Source organism: Podarcis muralis, chromosome 8 (genome assembly GCF_964188315.1).
Source record: "Podarcis muralis chromosome 8, rPodMur119.hap1.1, whole genome shotgun sequence".
NCBI lineage: Eukaryota > Metazoa > Chordata > Lepidosauria > Squamata > Lacertidae > Podarcis > Podarcis muralis.
In genome coordinates this window covers 21,706,660-21,725,257 of record NC_135662.1, presented here as the reverse complement: position 1 = coordinate 21,725,257, position 18,598 = coordinate 21,706,660, and the positions used below count along the sequence as shown (strand labels likewise).

Below are 18,598 nucleotides of genomic sequence, written 5' to 3'. Positions count from 1 at the left end.
CATCTGTGCCAAACAATAGGGAAAACAATATTTTAATACAATGATTTCATGCATGTCAGTTATCTTAACATTAAACCCTGCAGTTTTGTTGCTGTGATTTACCTGTCTACTAATTTAAATAACTTGCGTTCTTACAAGGTTAAAACTGTGAATTCATGAATCAAAATTAAATATACCACCAGTTTCAACACAGACTCATTTCGTTCATCATATGTACCTACCACTGATAAATATAGTGTTTTCCATATATTATAGGCAGTAAAATCCTATTATAAAAATCAGTTATCCATATGAATGTGTTGTACATAATTCCCTATTTCTCTATAATCCTAAACATAAGACGAGCCCTGCTGGATCAGAAAAAGCCTATCTAGTTCTGCATCCTGTTTCCCAAAGTGGCCAATCAGATACCTGTTTGAAGACCCCAAACAAGAGATGGGGGCAATGGCTTATCCTCATTCCGTTTGTTCCCCAACCACCAGTATTCAGAGATTCAGCTTTGGATCACAGAAAGAGTATATAGCCATAATGTCTAGGAATCACTGATACCCTGATCCACCATGAAGTTGGCTTTCGTTTGTTTAACCCCAATGGTGACTGGTGTCCACAGGGACTGGTGGTGCAGAAGGGAAAGAAGCCAACAGGAGGTGGAGCCAGAACAGGGGCAGACCTTGGCTATATGCCACCCTGTGCGAGGCCAACATTTGACGCCCTCCCCCCAGCCCTTGCAGCTGCAGCTTAAACTGGGCTTTGAGAAGGACGTGCAGGGCTTTGGCAGGGTCCTAGATCCTTCCCACCTGCTTCCCAAGGAGTAAATACTTGCTCAGCTTTGGGAAGGAGGACTCTAGGACTCTGTCAGAACCTCGCTCCTTCTTTCCAAAGATGGGCAAGCACTTTGGCACGCTGGGGACAGTGGAACCCTCCCTATGATGGTCTGCAGTCACACCGATATTTTTCGTTTAGAAGGGGTACTATTGACTTTGTCACTTCTATTGATTTGTGAGCAAGGGAGGGAGGGAGGCAGCTGTTCTTCTTTCATGTGCTTCGGTGAACATTGCTGCTTGGAGATGCTGAAAAACTGAGGAAGTGCCTGCCTCCCACAAGTCTTTGCTCCTGCTTGAGGTCTTGTGAGAGGAAATACCCAATCCACTGTCCCCAGCGTCCCATTTCACAAATCTACACTTGAGGTAAGCCAGTCGTTCTTTCCAACTGAGAAAAAAAGTGACAGTGTGGTGTAGTGGTTAAGAGTGGTAGTCTCGTAATCAGGGGAACCGGGTTCGCGTCTCCGCTCCTCCACATGCAGCTGCTGGGTGACCTTGGGCCAGTCACACTTCTTTGAAGTCTCTCAGCCCCACTCACCTCACAGAGTGTTTGTTGTGGGGGAGGAAGGGAAAGGAGAATGTGAGCCGCTTTGAGACTCCTTAAAGGGAGTGAAAGGCGGGATATCAAATCCAAACTCTTCTTCTTCTTCTACAGTCAGAAGGAAGGGAAGGGCCTGAAATGAACATTCAGCCTCCAGGCCTCTCAAAGCCTCAGAAAGAGCCTATGTTGACCTTCATTCTTCATTCAGTCAGTCTATTCAAGATATTATTTCTGGAGTGATTATTTTATCTCCTTTAAGTCATGAGTTCACCATTACTAACCACTGCCTAGCTATAGTTTTTTTAATAATAATCTACTTCTCTCGGATATGTATATTTGTCCCTTGTTTTGCTTAGTATTATACATTTATATGGTATAATACCTTTTCAGGGAACGGTTTCCATGAAGCCTTAGCTGATTCTCAACCTTACGCTGTCATAGGCCTACATGACCTTCAAGTGTACATGTCAGAAATGAGTTGTAATGGTTTTTATCAGAAATTTCACTTGCTGGTACACTTTTTTCATATGCATCTGGGATAACACTGTTAGCAAGAAATTTGCAGGAGAGAAGCCAGTAATGAGACTCCAGTAGCTTCAAATTGCCCAAAGCACACATTCTCCACAGTAGAAATTAACTGGTTATTTACAGCCATCCTCTTACTATATAGTAGTGTGCTATTTCTTTTCCATGGGATATCAGTTTACCCAAGGCCTTCTGCTGTCTTCTGCAGCTGTCAGATCTGAGTGTGAACGACTTTTCTTTATACAATGTGCTCCTTGCTGTTCCTCAACTATTGGGCTAAATGTTTCCTAACTGACCAGATATACCTGGCTCTGACTTAGTTGGTCTTTAACTTAGTTGGTCTTTAAGGTGCTACTGGAAGGAATTTTTTTGTTCTGGCTCTGACTTGTCCAAGAGACTGGCATTTCCTCTTCTGTGGATGTCCTTTTTGGAAGACAGTTCACAAAGCGAAGGAGAACCCTGAAGGTACTGTGTTCTTTGGCATTCTGCACTTCTAAATGCAAAAGAAAAATGGAAAGGTTTTGCGTTAGTGTTTGTTTAGCAGAGACCTACTTTCTCGTATTTTATTTGAAGGATGCAATTATAGCTGCACTCATTGAATCCAATCCTAAAATCTGTGTCCAGACTTGGAAGGAACTCCAGAGATTGTGCAGTTTTTCACCAAAATGTGTAACTGCTTTACAATTCAAGCTTTCGGACCCCATCTGCATGTAAGCCCAGGTTAGTGGCTTATCATGGTTATCAGGAATAAACAGCATGCTGGTTGCATGCTGTCAAATAATTCCTGCTTCACTCCTCCCATGGAGTGAGTCGGAGAAACAAATGAGGAAGCTGCAATAAAACATGTCTTCCTGTGATGTCCAAACCCAGGTTCCTGGGGGCCCTCCAAACCTCCCTTTTACTGCGCATAATGAGGATTTGTTCTCATGATGCTCTTGGGCAGTCCTCCATGATTCCACATTCAAACTATTTGCACCTTCAAATGTTTTGGGGCAATCATATTCCTTCATTTCTAACCTGTCCATATCCTGTGACATTCTGCTGAAATCCCATAATTTTTCATATAAAAAATATTCTGGGTTGTTTTTGCCATCATCATCAGCCAGTTTTTACATGCACAGAAACTGAAGATACTAGCATAAGGAGGAAAGGGAGGTTGTATAAGGGGGAGAGAAAAAGCTACAGGTAAGCGAGGGAGAACATCTGACACGATCAGCTCCAGTTGCATTTTAGTTGAATATGAGGATTTGAAGATCTCGCTGGACAACATAATACTAGATGGTGTGCCTGTTCTGTTGGTGAAACCTTGCCCTGGACTGACTGGAAAAGGTCCAGGACTCACTTCATCTTGAAGATCAGAGGACTCTCCACCCCCCATTTTCTGCAGATATACTTTGGGTTGCAGTGAGCCACCTTTGATTGGTAATTATATTTCCTGTTGCAGATGAAGCCTTGTGGCAACTGATTTGAATTATGATTGAAACCTTTGTGGAATTTGCTTTGCTTTTGTACTCCATAAAATAGAGTTGTGCCTTTCCCCTTCTGTGAATTTCTGTTCCTGCTTACGCAGTCTGTGAAACCCTAGTAAACCCTCACACTATGTTGGTGCTTCCACAATTGGCACTGCATATCATAGGAAGTGTGAATGAGGACCAGCTCCAGGTGGTTCTGTTTCACACAAAAATGCAGTTTTAACCAAGAGCCTCTGCAGAACTGTATTTTAGAGAGAAAACATTTCCATACAGATTGGCTGGTAAATAAATCACCTCTAATGAGGTTTTCGAAATAATTTCCTTCCTAGATAACTCAAGCTCCACAAATGGAACATGTACCACATTTAGCAACCAAACAATGGTTCACATTGCTCACTTGTTCAGATTCTGCCATATTGCCAGATTATACAAGAAATCCCATTTTGAATGTCCCAAATTTCCTGTTATTCAACAGCTGTAGAATTGGCTGCAGTTTTGTCAGCCTGACAGAACAGAACTCTGCTTGGGCAACAAGAGCAAGCGGCGAAAATGAGGCCTGAGGCAAACATTCGCAGGAATTCACCACCTGGCACTGTGGCACTAGCCCTGCGACATGCTTCTTTGCAGCTCTGTGGTACGAAATACACAAGTGTAGAGAAATTCAGCCACAGAAAAGGGTACTTTTAAAACAGATTCACAAGGAACTGCTAGCAAGGGAGAAATATCCATATGACATGCAACCCCCACCTGCCTGCATGATTAAAAAGCGTTAACAGAGATGTAAAGAAGTGAGGTTTGGGCAGGAAAAGAGATCAAACAACTGGTTTTTTATTTATTTTATTTTTTATTGAATTTATATACCTCCCTGTTTATTGCTGAAGGGAAAGTTAGCAGTGCTGGAGCAAACTATTATTATATACAATCATAAAATTGTAGAGTTGGAAGGGACCTTGAAGATCTCCTAGTCCAACCCTCTGCAATGCAGGGATATGCAGGTGTCCCATATGGGGATGAAAGTTGCAACTTTGGCATCATCAGCACTGTTCTTTAACTGACTGAGCTATGCAGGCTGAGCTGACTAAACTATAAACTGCCCAGGGTAGAAATGTGAACCAAGTTCAAGTTTTTCTAAATTACAAAATATCATGTAATTCACTATTTTGTGCCCTCGTTGAAGTGAGCACACACTGAGTGAGATTTTGCAAGCACTTGCTGGGTTATGATGCCCTGGACCAAGCTATTTTCATTTTTTTAAACCCCCATTTTTTGTAATAATAAATCCTCATCTTTTCCACATGTATATATACAGTTGTACCTCTACTTACGTCTCCCTCTGGATATGGAATCTTCAGGTTGCGGCCATGGCAAACCTGGAAGTGTATACTTCCGGGTTTCGCTGCATGCGCATGCACAGAAGCACTCAATTGCGCCGCACGCATGCGCAGAAGCAAACCTCTATTTACGTAATTTTCGAGGAGCGAACGGACCCCTGGAATGAATTAAGTTCATATCCGGAGGGTCCAGTGTATTACAAGTCTGTAGTAAAAGTATGTAAAATTAGGCAACCCAAAATGTGTTATCAGTAACAGTGGTACCTAGGGTTACATACGCTTCAGGTTACATACGCTTCAGGTTACAGACTCCGCTAACCCAGAAATAGTACCTTGGGTTAAGAACTTTGCTTCAGGATGAGAACAGAAATCGTGCTCTGGCGGTGCGGCGGCAGCAGGAGGCCCCATTAGCTAAAGTGGTGCTTCAGGTTAAGAACAGTTTCAGGTTAAGAACGGACCTCCGGAACGAATTAAGTACGTAACCTGAGGTACCACTGTACTGTTATTATTATTAGTGATGCAGCAAAGCCTGCAGAAAGCTTAGGTCCAAGGTGTCTGTAAGGAAGACCAGATTCCCTCATACAGACCTGCCTGGGTTATGAGATCTTGAGCGGGGCTTCTCTCGGTCCCACCACTCTCCCAGACATACTTGGTGGAGATATGGGAGAGGGAGAGGGCCTTTGTGGAGGCTGCTCCCAGACTTTGGAACTTCCTCCCTAGAGAAGCTAGACTGGCTCCCTCCTTGATGTCCTTCTGCCAGCAGGCCTTTAGAAATTGACTGCTTTTAATTAAAGAGCTGGCATAGTGCTGGTTTTATTGTATTTATTGGTATGTTTTAAACAGATTTTATATATGTATATGGTTTTCATTCTTTAATTGTATTTTCAAGATTGATTTTTCTATATTTTTAGTAGTTCTTGTTTTTAGCTGTAAGCTGCCTTGAGTCCCGTTAGGGGAAAAGAATAATAATAATACAGATTGAACTCTCACACATCAGCTGATGGGAGGAGGTTTCAATCCTCAAGGAACTCCCCATGTGCAGCTCAACCTTGCAGAAGGCAAGATTTAAACACAACTTTGTTCATCAGCTGACTATCTCATTAAGATGCAAGATGACTGGCAGGTAGATGGCCTCTCCCACTAGTGACAATAGGGTGGTGGAGACCTGGTCCACTGGACCAGAAATGTTCCAGTACTCCATGCCAGAATGTATAGTCAGAAAAAGCACTGAGGGTAAATACACATATATAAGGGAGAGATTGTGGATAAGCCTGTTGGCTCCACCCCTCCCCATGTGTTCCTACCTCTGTTCCTGCAGCCTCCCAGGCAAAGCCAGACTGAAAAAACTGCTTCAGAGGGAAGATGCTACTTGTTTTGGGACTCATTTTTCTTACCACTACTACCACCCTTCTCATTCCTATTGATTTATTGGCATTATTTTGACAGAAAAGTGTGACTGGGCCAGAGAGGATTGCCCAACACGCCAGTACATTCCCCCTATGGCAGCCTCATAAAGGTGGATCTGATGATGCAATTAACAAAGCTTTTCTGGCAGCCTGGGTTCCCATGCCAGCCATATCAATATTCGCAGTTGATTTTTATTTCCCCTTGCCTCCTTGTTTTTGGGGTAACCTGTCCATAACACACTATTAACACTTTCAGCTATTCCCCGCGAGAAAAGGATTTCCTATTCAATATTTTCATAGGCTCCCTCCCTCCTGTTATTTTCTGAAGTGATCTTACAATATTCTTTGTTGACTCTGTGTTATATCTCCCTTCCCTGTAGATCTTTCTACAGCCACAGAAGGAAATATTTCATGTCCTTTCCTCAGTATTTACAGTGTTCTTGCTCCTGTCAGTATTACTTCTAGTTATAAGATCAGACAAATCATATCTCTGGCTTTGCCTTTACAGCATTTCTTTATAGCTCTGAAGATGGGCTCATTGCTTCATGTTTATGTACATTCATTGCCCCCCATATATTCCCTTTCTGATGTGTATGTAGAGGTCTATGCCAAACTGAAGGGCAAACAATAAAGGTGCCAACAAAATTAAGAATTGCCCAATCATTCTTTTGGCAAAGTCTGTAGAAAACCCACTGCTGAAAATGTTGGGGAGTTTCCTATAACTTTCCTATCTAAGCTGGTGCAACATTTTGGAGTGATATAATCGCTAGAGGTTGCTATTCAGCCTGTAAATCAGAATGGCACACCTTTTTGTGGAAACACAAAATGGGAACCCCGTTCCATTGATTTCCTTAACTGAATCCCAAAGACCTGCCGTGATATAAATTCTGTGGTGTTGCACAACACATTCAGCTATAAACCACAGTCCTGAACCACAGTCCTTTTTGCGTGTGAGTTTGGATTGTCACTTTTTAAATATGCTGCAGAGAAAAGGAAAATTTTGAGTTCCTGCCATTTAGGAATGCTGTTTATTTATTTATGATATTTGCCCCAAGGTGGTTTACTCCTTTAAAGTACTATAACAAGCAAACATTACAAATTATTGGACAACAGAAGCCTTCTTCAGATGATGCATATACAGTACAGCATATATGGGGGGGGGGGAGGGCAGTGTGCAGCAGAGACAAGCCTGATATCCCTGTCCCCTCCATCAATGTTTCTGTCACCTTCCTACTCCTAGATTTCCCAAGGTGCTACAGCTTCCTTCTTCATGTGATGGTGACAGGGGCAAGTGAAAGGCAGGCTGAAGCAAGCAAGCATGGGGCCAAGTGCATTCATATCCCTGCTCCTACTGCCTGAGGCACTTATTTATTATACAAATGTATAAGCCACTACACAGCTTGAAGTGCCATATATTTTAAAAATGAAGTACAAATAAACTTTTAAAAGCAATGACACAATTTCTACAAATTCTTAAAAAACAAACAAACCCCAAAGCAATTTCTACTGATGTGCAACTAATCATATATTTTAGTTGTGAATCTTTATAATCACCAGTATTTATGTCCCTTCTCCTCTGCACTCACAATAGTAACACTGCAGATCTATCTGAGTCCCTTGTGGACAAAAGCGCATATATTGAATGAATGGAGAAGCCCACATGTATGAGAGTTTATATGCCTATCTGAGTGACCATGGAACTTTGGATCAGCGTGATATATTTTCCCCCTTTCCATTTTATGTACGTTACATAAGTGTCAGCAGTTGGTTGGGTTCCCCTCCTTTCATGCCATAGCAGTACAAATAATGGTTTTCAAACATCAGCAGGTTAAAATGTATACTGCAAGATGCCACTAGCAGGAGCAATTGATAAAATTTAGGTAGCATGTCAGGGGTTTTGTGCACACAGTTTGCATCTGCTAGATCATGAGGATTTGTTGGACATGTGGGAACAATGAGGGCTACATACTGTGATCTGATTTTTTTTTATTCAAGGGTATTTGCATAGCAGTTGGAGGTACAAAGACACTGGGCATTGGAAGACTGAGATGCTTACTCCTAAATAAATCAGGATTTATTTAACATGTATTTTAAGTAGTGCTGCAACCAGCTGTTTAGCAGAGATTCAAACTCTGGGATACAAACTCCTTTAGGCTTGCAAGCTTCAATGCCATGCCCATCATATCTAGAATAATAATAATAATAAAGCCCAGTAATCTAGCTGCCACTGGTTGTACATTTATTTCAGCTTTTTGAAAATCAAAAATTGGGATATGCTGCAAAAAGACACCGATCTTGCAAAACCAGGGGGGGAAATGCTACTCATTTTGGAGCCGTGTGATTAGATCCACCATGCATACATTTAGCATTCTTCTTACCTTGAATTTCATGGAAGTCAGTGGCAGACAGATCTGTTGGTAATGCATAATGGTAACTTCAGATATGCATTCTTCATGCTGCATTTGTATATGCAAGGTGCATTCTATTCTTCCTCTAATTCGTTACCTTTGAAACAGTGAGGCACATGGAATAGTATGTTGCTTCTAGTAATACACCAAAGGTGTTTTCAAAGAACAGATGCAGGGCTGGGTTGTTGTTGTTTTTGTAGTACCAGTGTGTCATATTCAATATATAGTAGCTTCATAGTTCAGTATTTAAACCCTTAAATAACTTGGGACAAGTTTATTTAAGGGATCACCTCACCACATATATCTGTGTACACATTTGAGTTAACATATGGTACAGGTTGTGTACTTGGTGTTCTACATTCATTGGTAAAGGACTGATCTGGTGAAGGAGAAATTTATTTAGATGTCATGGACTGACTATTACTCTCTGGGTCCTAAAAGGGCAGGCCTGTTGGGATGTTCTCACCAGTGTGACTGAAAGCACACATTAGATTCCAGAATATCATCATGAATTCTTTGGTTAGTATTACTGGCAACAATGGTGGAGACTTTTTCCTTCTTCTTTTGCATTAAGTTTTGAAGTTTTAAATGGTTTCAGACCAGATTACCTAAATGAGAACTGTGTGATCCTGCCCATAATCTAAGATCTGCAATTGAGGTGCTGTTGGTGTACCTACTGGTGACATAGGCAAACACACAAAGCAGGGCCTTCTCAGTGGTGGACCCTGTTCATGGTCAGCAAATGGTGAGGAGGTTGGAGCAGTTAAGCCAGCAAAGATCAAGAGAGCTACATTCTCTCCCCAGCACTCTTTTCCCAGTTGGCTAACTTCTCCCGCCCCTATATTCCTGATGATTGATGCCATGCCTCTATTAAGATTTTTCCTAAATTAAATAGTAGCATGGGGGCAATTTTCATCAGGACTGCGGGAGTGAGAATGAAGGTTTAAAACTCTCCTCTCCAACAAACTCCTGCTGTGGTTTTCAGATGACTGGCAAACAGTTAAGAGTGGGGAAAAGAAAGCTGAGCTGCATAAAAATGTTAATCTTTATCTGGAGCCCCACCCTTTCTTTCCACTGCTCAGCTGATCAGTGGAGGGCATTTTGGGGGGGTATGTAAATTTGGCAGTGGGCCAGAAGTAGCCTGGAGGGCACAGACTGAACACCCCTGAAGTGAAGTGTGTGTGTGTGTGTGTGTGTGTGTTTAAGAGCATGTTTCTTGGAAACTATGCACACTGACTAGAAAATATTCACATTGGCCAGAAAATGTACAAAATTCAACTGGGATTTGCACATTCCCTGAAGTCCGCTGGAGGTTATGTATCATGACAACTGAACATGCAAAATTCAATTGATACATGCACATATGCCAGGCCTGTTGGAAATTATGTATATTGATGGGGAAATGTGCACAATTCCCACTTTATGGACAGATTACATGCACATTTTTCATCAGTCCTAGTGAATGTGCACATCTCGTTTGAACTGGTTTTTATATACAGTATATTAACTGTTCCCTGATGTTGGAAAAGATGGAGGGCACAAGGAGAAGGGGACAACAGAGGACGAGATGGTTGGACACTGTTCTCGAAGCTACCAGCATGAGTTTGACCAAACTGCGGGAGGCAGTGGAAGACAGGAGTGCCAGGCGTGCTCTGGTCCATGGGGTCACGAAGAGTCGGACACGACTAAATGACTAAACAACAACAAAACAACATATTAACTGTTCAACTTACATTGCAGAGAGAGTATATTATATAGAGCATTCTATTGATTGTGTTCCTTTTTCTATTTCATTTTTGTATGTTACTTTATTTGGATATAAACCATTCTAACAGCTGTGCGATGAAGTGGCACAGAAACGTAAGAAATAAAAAATGCTTAAGCTTCTAATGGGAAGTGTTTAAATACAGCCCCTCCCAAAATCTTGCAGCAATCTTCAATGAACTCCAGCTAGATCAATGATATTTTAATCATGAATCTATCTCACTTTACAACTTTGCATTATGCAACCAAACCTAAATTAATAAATCCTCAGCTCTATGGCCCTCACATTAATCCATATTGATATTTTCCATGCTTATTATTTCTGCTTTTTCTAGCACAAGATATCCAATACTTACAGCAGTGGCAATTGACAGTTACATTTGCTGTCTAATAAGATCGTGTATTGATATATGACCAGCCAACTGAATAATAAACGGATTTCTTCAGAGGATACATGGGAAGCAAGGAAGATTACTTATTTGCCTCATTTAATTCTATTGATAAAAACTGGTTAAGAAGTATACTTGAATAAAAGCTATTCTGTATGCAGGGCAAGATACAAGTTGTATGTGTAATGCCATTGGCACATCTAACCCAGTACTGCCTACTCTGGCTGGCAGCAGCTGTCCATGATCTCAGATCTCCAGGGTTTCAGGAGTCTTTGCTTCTTCTGCTACCTGACTGAAGATGCCAGGGAATTAACCAGTGATTGTATGCTGCACCACTGAGCTGTTGCTGTTTCATTGTAAGGGCATGAGAAGAGCCCTTCTGGATCAAATCAATGACCCACTTAGACGCCCATGGGAAGCTCACAAACAAGACCAAGCGCAAAAGCACTATCCCCTCCTGTGGCTTCCAGCAACTTTATTTAAGACTAGCAGTGAGGGTTGAGTCAGCTTCTTTAAAAAGTCCTGTTGATTCATAACAAGTGAAAAGCAAAAGCAAAATTAAGTCATTGTTTCATTGTAAAACTGCTGTTTACCTGAACCCCAGGGTATATGACAAGCAGTAACAAATCATATCTGGATTCATTTAAGCTCATTCTTTCCTCTTCCCTTTTCATTATTTTCCTCATTGTTTTAAGGCTGTAACCCTCTCTGAAAGTCCATGATTTTTAGATTTCAAATGGGGCGGGTTATGTAGGGGAGGGAGATTCTTTCTGCATGTTTTAACGAATGAAGCTCCACCACTGTCTCTAGATCAGCCTTTCTCAACCTTGGATCCCTATCTGTTGTTGGGCTGCAACTCCTGTTATCCCTACCTATCAGGACCAATGGTCATGGATGATGAGAGTTGTAGTCCAATCACACCTGGGGAGCCAAGGTTGAGAAAGTCTGCTCTACAGTTAAAAAAATATTCAAGCCCCTAATGGCTTGAAAGCAGGAACAGAACATCTTTAGAATCACTTACACCTAGGAGTTAAGATCAGTATCAGAGGCCCCCTGTTATGTCCCATCAGCATCAGAGGTGCAAAAGATGGGGAGGCGAAAGATATTGGGTTATCTCCATGGTGATGCCTAGATTGTGGAAAGCCCTTTCTGAAAAATAGCTGCCTTCTTTTGCTAGCTCTTTGGTGCACAGCTAGTATCTTTTTGTTCCTGCAAGCTTTTAATCGCTGAACTCTGTGGCTCTGTAATGATATTGATTTCAGGCTCTGTTTTAATTGCCATTTTGTTGTTGTTGTTATTGTTGTTTTATCCTAGTGTTTGTCCTGAACAACATCTGAGTTTGTAGTGGTGGCCCAGGGACCACCATTCACATACTGTATAGAAGTGATCAGGTTTGGCCACGTTTCTTCATTCATTTTGATTCATTAATCAGTTTTTCTAATCAGGTCCCCAACCCATACATAGGCACAGCATAGCTCTAAGCAGCAAGCATCAGAGTTCTGTCATTTGTGGAGGTTGAGTAATCTGGAAGGAAATCATCTCCAGTGTTGAACAACTTCTCTGAATCCAAACTAATGCTGTAATTTGACTGATTTTTGTTAGCTGCAGCCTTCTCTCCACACACACAAACCCCGCCATAAAATCTCCTTGGGAGGGTGGGTACATCATCACATTGTTCCCAGAAATGCTTGCAGTTCTACTTTCAGTGCACACGGCAGCTGCTCTTGCCTGTTAAAAAGGGAAAAAAATAAAATAAAATAAAGCAGTCTTTGGGTCACCTCGTAACTACAACTACCTTTTGGGGTGTGTGTAAGAATTCTCAGAATTCTTTGGGGTTTTTTGAAAGTCCATGAAGTAATGAAGGAGAAGGGCAGAATAGACTTCAAAAGGAACACATCTGAAAGTGACATGAACTGGAATTTTAATGATTTGCCCATCAGTGCTAACCATAGTTGGCCATGACATCCAAACCAACAAACTATGGTTGATGTTTGCTCTTCAAATCAGAATTGGAGGCTCCCTGGGAGAATTGTTACTTGGAGGCCAATTACTTCAGCGCTTACTGGTGATAACAATGGAACTAAGTAGTGCTTATCTCATTTGTAAACTGTCCTATTAGAGCATAATTACACAACAGACTTCAACCAGTTTAGCAGTCATCCTCTGGCCAGAGGGAACAATAGGTACTGAAGATCTGTGAAGGGGTAGGGGGCTAGTGATTTTCAACAAGTAATTCTCAACATCTTTTGTAAACTGAGTTACCTGGAAGCCATGAAAGTTAAACGTATATAAACAATATAGATATATACGTAATGTGAATAGGTCACTAAAAATTAAATTCTGTTAATTTGAAGAGACCTTAACTTCAAGTATATTTACAACCATAGTTGTAATGGATAAAGGCTACATGATATACAGGCATTTTTTGTAAACTCTCAATCTTATAGGATGCAAGCTCATTTTTCTAATAAATAATTTTTTGAAGAAATTGTTCCTATTGTTGGGCAGAAAGCACCATGGGAGACAGAAGTATTCCGACACAGGTGAAACATTTAGCAGACTCTAGAAAGTAGTAGTTTGCAAAGTGCTGTCTAAGGTCACTAGCTGACAAGGTCAAGCATTGGATTTAATCAAATTAATTTTGCAGCAGGAGGTTTAGCCGCAGTTGTAAGACAGAGCAGTCATATCAGGTAAGGAATGCTAAAAAATAAAATAAAAGCAGCAATATGTCTTCAGCATAAAGTGAAATATATTGCTCACAACCATATTCATCTTTAAGGGAATTATGAAAAGCTTTAGGAAGTATTATTTTTAAGTGCACCTTCCAGTGTCACTGGGTGGTAATGCAAATCAGTTTGTGATGTAGCTTAGTCTGAGTGCAATCTCTGGTAACAGTTTAAGGTGATTATATCAGTGATATGCTGATGCAGCTAACATGAAAGGCTCAGAACTTTGGCTCTGTATTTCTATTTAGAAGTTTGTCTTATGTTGGTCTAAGTTGACTGTGGCCTGTTTCAGGCTTCCTTGAAGTTAATGGCACCTTGCCTTTGGGGTCAGGGAGCACTAGGAGGCAGGACTAGAACTCTGACATTTGCTTTGCTATTTCTAGCCATGGGACTTGGAAGACAATTATGTGTTGGTGACCTTTTCATCTGCAGTGATAAACAATCAAAGGCTTGAGATGAGAATAGACTAGAGCCTAGCAGAATACTGGCTATTTCAGAACAAGATACGAACTTTACTTTTCATTCCGTCTCCTTGCCATCTGTACCTTTCCTTTCTGCTCATTCTCTCTTACCTGGATTTGCTTCACCTGTCTTCTCTGGATTGTTTTCCTAATTCTGTTTGGCCACTCCCTCTTCAAACTTTTCTTTCATGGCCCCCCTCCATCTGGTCCCCATCTCCCTAACTACCTCCTTCTAGGGCCTTGTTCATTTGTCTCCCTGCCTGCGCTGTCTGTTGAGCAGCCTGGCGCGGCAGCTAAGCCAAGAATGCAACACTTAAAAACCAATGGACAAACAACCGGGACTATCCCTAGTAAGCAAAAACAGTTTGAGCATTTGTAATATATATACTGTTGTTGTTGTTTGTTTAGTCGTGTCCGACTCGTCCTGACCCCATGGACCAGAGCATGCCAGGCACTCCTGTCTTCCACTGCCTCCCGCAGTTTGGTCAAACTCATGCTGGTAGCTTCGAGAACACTGTCCAACCATCTTGTCCTCTGTTGTCCCCTTCTCCTTGTGCCCTCCATCTTTCCCAACATCAGGGTCTTTTCCAGGGAGTCTTCTCTTCTCATGAGGTGGCCAAAGTATTGGAGCCTCAGCTTCAGGATCTGTCCTTCCAGTGAGCACTCAGGGCTAATTTCCTTAAGAATGGATGGGTTTGATCTTCTTGCAGTCCATGGGACTCTCAAGAGTCTCCTCCAGCACCATAATTCAAATGCATCAATTATTTGGCAATCAGCCTTCTTTATGGTCCAGCTCTCACTTACTGTAGTATGGTATGTATTTGAAAGAGTGATGAAGGTACATTGTATGAGCGGATTATCTGTACACAAGAATGTACAGATATATTGAATAGAAGCATAGAATTGTAGAGCTGGAAGTGACACTGAGGACCATCTAGTCCATGGGTAGGCAACCTAAGGCCCGGGGGCAGGATGCTGCCCAATCGCCTTCTCAATCCGGCAAGTACAGTGTACCTCGGGCTAAGAACTTAATTCGTTCTGGAGGTCCGTTCTTAACCTGAAACTGTTCTTAACTTGAGGTACCACTTTAGCTAATGGGGCCTCCCACTGCAGCCGCCACGCGATTTCTGTTCTCATCCTGAAGCAAAGTTCTTAACCCGAAATACTATTTCTGGGTTAGCGGTGTCTGGGTTAGCGGAGTCCAATGAAAATAGGGACATCCCATTCCGTAATGATAATTTTACTATTTACACCCCACACATCTTACTGGGTTGACCCAGCTACTCTGGACAGCTTCCAACATATATAAAACATAATAAAGCATTAAACATTTTAAAAAAATCTTCCCTATACAGGATTGCCTTCAGACAGCTCAGGAGTCAAATAACTCCATACCCTCCAACATTTCTCCAATGAAAATAGGGCTGTCCTAAGGAAAAGCGGGACATTCTGGGATCAAATCAGAAATCGGGATGGCTTCTCTAAATCAGGGACATCCCTGGAAAATAGGGACACTTGGAGGGTCTGCAACTGAGCTCTCTCCTCTTTGTCCAAGTTAATGCAGATTTTTATTCTTATGAGTGTTAAAGTCATGCCTAATTTAACAACTAAATGTACATGGTGTATTTAAACATAATAATTTTTGTTTTACCTTTTTCTTCAGCTGAAATGACTTCCTAATTGTGTTTTTAAATTTTACTGCTTGTTTACCTTTCCAGACACCTAAGGCAGTCACAATCAGATTGAAATTATTATTTGCCATTATGAAGCTGAAATTTTAGTTTCAACTAGGTAAATTAAGAATGGATTATTTATTTTTGCTCTTCAGTTTTCAAAAGACAACTTCAGCGTCAAAAGTTTAATAAAAGAATTGAGCATTAAAATCATACCTAGTTTCCATATAAAAAACAGAAATGTTGACATGTACAGGAAAAATAACAGTTGTTGGAAATTATTATTTTAGCTTATAGCACAAAAAGTTATCTTAATATTTAGAATTTATATATTGATTTTCAGGTGTTCAGTGTGAATAAACTATAGTTTCTCAGTGATTCATGAGAACCTTGTAAGGAAGGCCAATATACAAAGAGTGTGCTAGATGCTGTGAATCTAATTTTAAATGTTATTTACATAATTATATTAATTTTTCAATTAATAAACATATATTTGTGCAATTTTTTATTTTTACCTGAAGGGATGAAAACACATTTAGAAGCTTATTTTAACCATAAATGTTCCTCAAAACCTTGCACATGCATACATTAAGCCTGATTTATATGAATGTTCTTTTTGTCAGATAGTTTGTGAAGAGGAAAAAATAATCCAATAAGAATACAGAAACTGCCCCATATGATTTCAGAATTTATATAGATTCATATAATGAATGTTGATAGTGGCAAGCTAGTGAATGACCCTCAAGTTAAATGCTTCTCTCAAGAAAAAAAAATTGAGTAGCAGATAAATTTGATGAGGATCATAACCTATTCATAGATAATTTATACCAGAATGAAAGCTTTTAAATAAACTATGCACAACAAATAACTTGAGTCTCTGGGATCTGTGTGTGCTTAAAAGTGGTGAGTTCTAGATTTTACTATATTGTGCAGCATTCTAGATGACTAATAAAATGCCTATTATCTGAATGGGTGAACTGTCCACAGGGGCAAGTATTTATATTGCTGGGTATCTCTATGTGCTCTGTTGCAAAGTTTAAAGTAGGGAAATGAAATGGACAACCTACTGTTTCTTATTGTTCAGTTGGCAACTATTGGTTTCTCTCTGCGTTCACCTGCAGATTCTTCTGCCCCCTGTCCTTGTAGAGGGAGAAACCTGGACTTGCACCATCCATTCATCAGAAGCCTCATCAGCCAGCCCCTAAATCCACCTGTGGCCTTGTGCAGGCTTAGATTGTGAGGCTTTGGCCAGCGGCTTTGTGAGGCTTCGCTTTTTGAATTCTGTGCAAAGTACTTTGATTCTTTGAAATGCTAGAGAAATAAACACTGGCTTCCTTTAATACTTACTGGGGAAAAGGGTATAATATTGTAAGTAAACCTTCCCCAGTATATTCTCCATCCCCCGCTCAATGAAGGACTTCTCAAAAGTAGCCCTTTTGGTGGAACTGTCCCCTTGTCTCACTAAAACTATTAGAATAGAATCGTTAGTGAATTTACAAGGTACAAGCCTAAAGACGCTTTGTTAAAAGAGTCATCCAATGAAATGAAATGAAGCAGGCTAGTAGAATTTTCTTTTCTTAATTGCAGTGCAATAAATTCATATAAATTAGTACATAGTACATAGACAAATCTATCTATGAAGGGATGGTCTTTTGAATTATTACTTCACATGTTCCAAGGTGGAGCAGGTTTCAGAGAGAAACTTTTGTGAGACTGCCTTAAAAGGGGGGGGGGGGGGGGGATAATTGAGGGCTCTGATAATTCTGCCACTCAGAATAAGGACATTTTCACACAACATGAGTGCATCTTATTCTTGTTTACAGAAGCTCAGAAGTTTATGAAGTTGACATCATTGTTTGATTTTTTTTGCCCAAACTGGGGAAAGTCATAACAAGGATTGCAGACAATCTTCTGCACTCTTTATGAGAGACAGTGTTTTTTTCCCCTTGGGGGTATGCATACACCTAAACATTTTGTGAATCTTTGTACTTTTATCCATTTACTGTATTTATTTCCCTCAATTTGAACTATAAAATAGTGATTTTCTTGGGTCAAAATGAGAGTACCCCAAACATTTTTTTTGGGGGGGGGGAAGCACTGATTAGAGAGTAAGCCCTCCTGGATAGTGCTCTTACTACTCTATTTGCATGCTAAGCAACACTCAGGAAAAAGTATAATGGAAAACTTTCCAGGAAGTATGTATTAGACTTGAGTTGTCAAAGTGCCTTTAAGCATTTCTGGCTCTGCGTTGTGAATGCAGTCCCTACATTGGCTGCAATGGTTCTTTTCCGCTTTCTCTGTCCCGAATCAACATTCCCACGTGAACACCAACAGCATGACTCCAAGGAGCTCCCCACAATATTGCGGGAAAGTACCCTTCTATTATCAGGATATGTACTTAACTTCCGTGAGGGGTGCAAGGTCCTATAGTTCTAACGGGTACCAGTTGCTGCTGTTTTGAGGGCGGGGGCTATGCATATAGTAAAAAAAGAAAGAAAACACACACACACACAAACACTGAGGGCAACAGGAGGAGGAAGTGGAGGGTGCTTTGCCAACTCTGAGGGGAAGCCTCTTTCCTCATAAGCGGGGTCTCGCGCGCATTTGGGGGCAGCCACTGGCTCCTCAAGCCAGGCGGACAAAACTCCCCCATGCCAAGCCCCCCCCCCCCGACTAAACCGGCTACTAGGCTAGTAGTACTAGCCACGACGGCAGCGTTTGCCACTGAAATGCCATCTGGGGAAGGGCAGCGGGAGAATGAAGGAGAGGGGGGGGGCGGTCGCCAGTTGCCCTCGTGTCCTGCCCGCGGTTGTGCCCCTGTGGGAAACAGGATGCTGGGCGAGATAGGCCTCGGGGCTCCCCTCGCGCTCTCTCCAGCCAACCCCCCCCCCCCCTCGCGCAGCCGGTCAGTCTGAGGGGAGCGCTGCTCGGAGAGCGACACCGGCGGCAGCATCTGCACAGGGAAAGACGCCACAGAGAGAGAGAGGCGGGCGAGGGGGGGGGGGCGGGAGACCGCGCTCCCTCCTTTTCCTCCTCTCCCCCACCTCCCCAATCTCTCTTCTCCTTCCGTCCTGCCTTTCT

General features: G+C 41.6%; 1 protein-coding gene and 1 long non-coding RNA gene across 3 annotated transcripts in view; one reads left to right on the top strand and one right to left on the bottom strand.

Moving 5' to 3' along the window:
- Window positions 1-2,259: 2,259 nt before the first annotated feature.
- The window catches only part of LOC144328673 (uncharacterized), a 16,849-nt gene continuing 510 nt past the window's right edge, over window positions 2,260-18,598 (bottom strand). Inside the window, exons 2-3 of the long non-coding RNA XR_013393861.1 lie at window positions 8,475-8,601; window positions 2,260-2,380 (exon numbers count right to left, since the gene is read on the bottom strand). This is a non-coding gene — a long non-coding RNA (uncharacterized LOC144328673). The remainder of the gene's footprint in view (window positions 2,381-8,474; window positions 8,602-18,598) is intronic.
- Window positions 18,484-18,598, top strand: part of ZFPM2 (zinc finger protein, FOG family member 2) — a 321,202-nt gene continuing 321,087 nt past the window's right edge. The window contains exon 1 of one of the 2 annotated variants that reach the window (XM_077932770.1): window positions 18,484-18,598. This exon is cut by the window's right edge and continues 543 nt beyond it. The gene's annotated coding sequence lies outside the window, so the exon portion shown is untranslated. The other variant, XM_077932771.1, reaches the window with a different exon arrangement.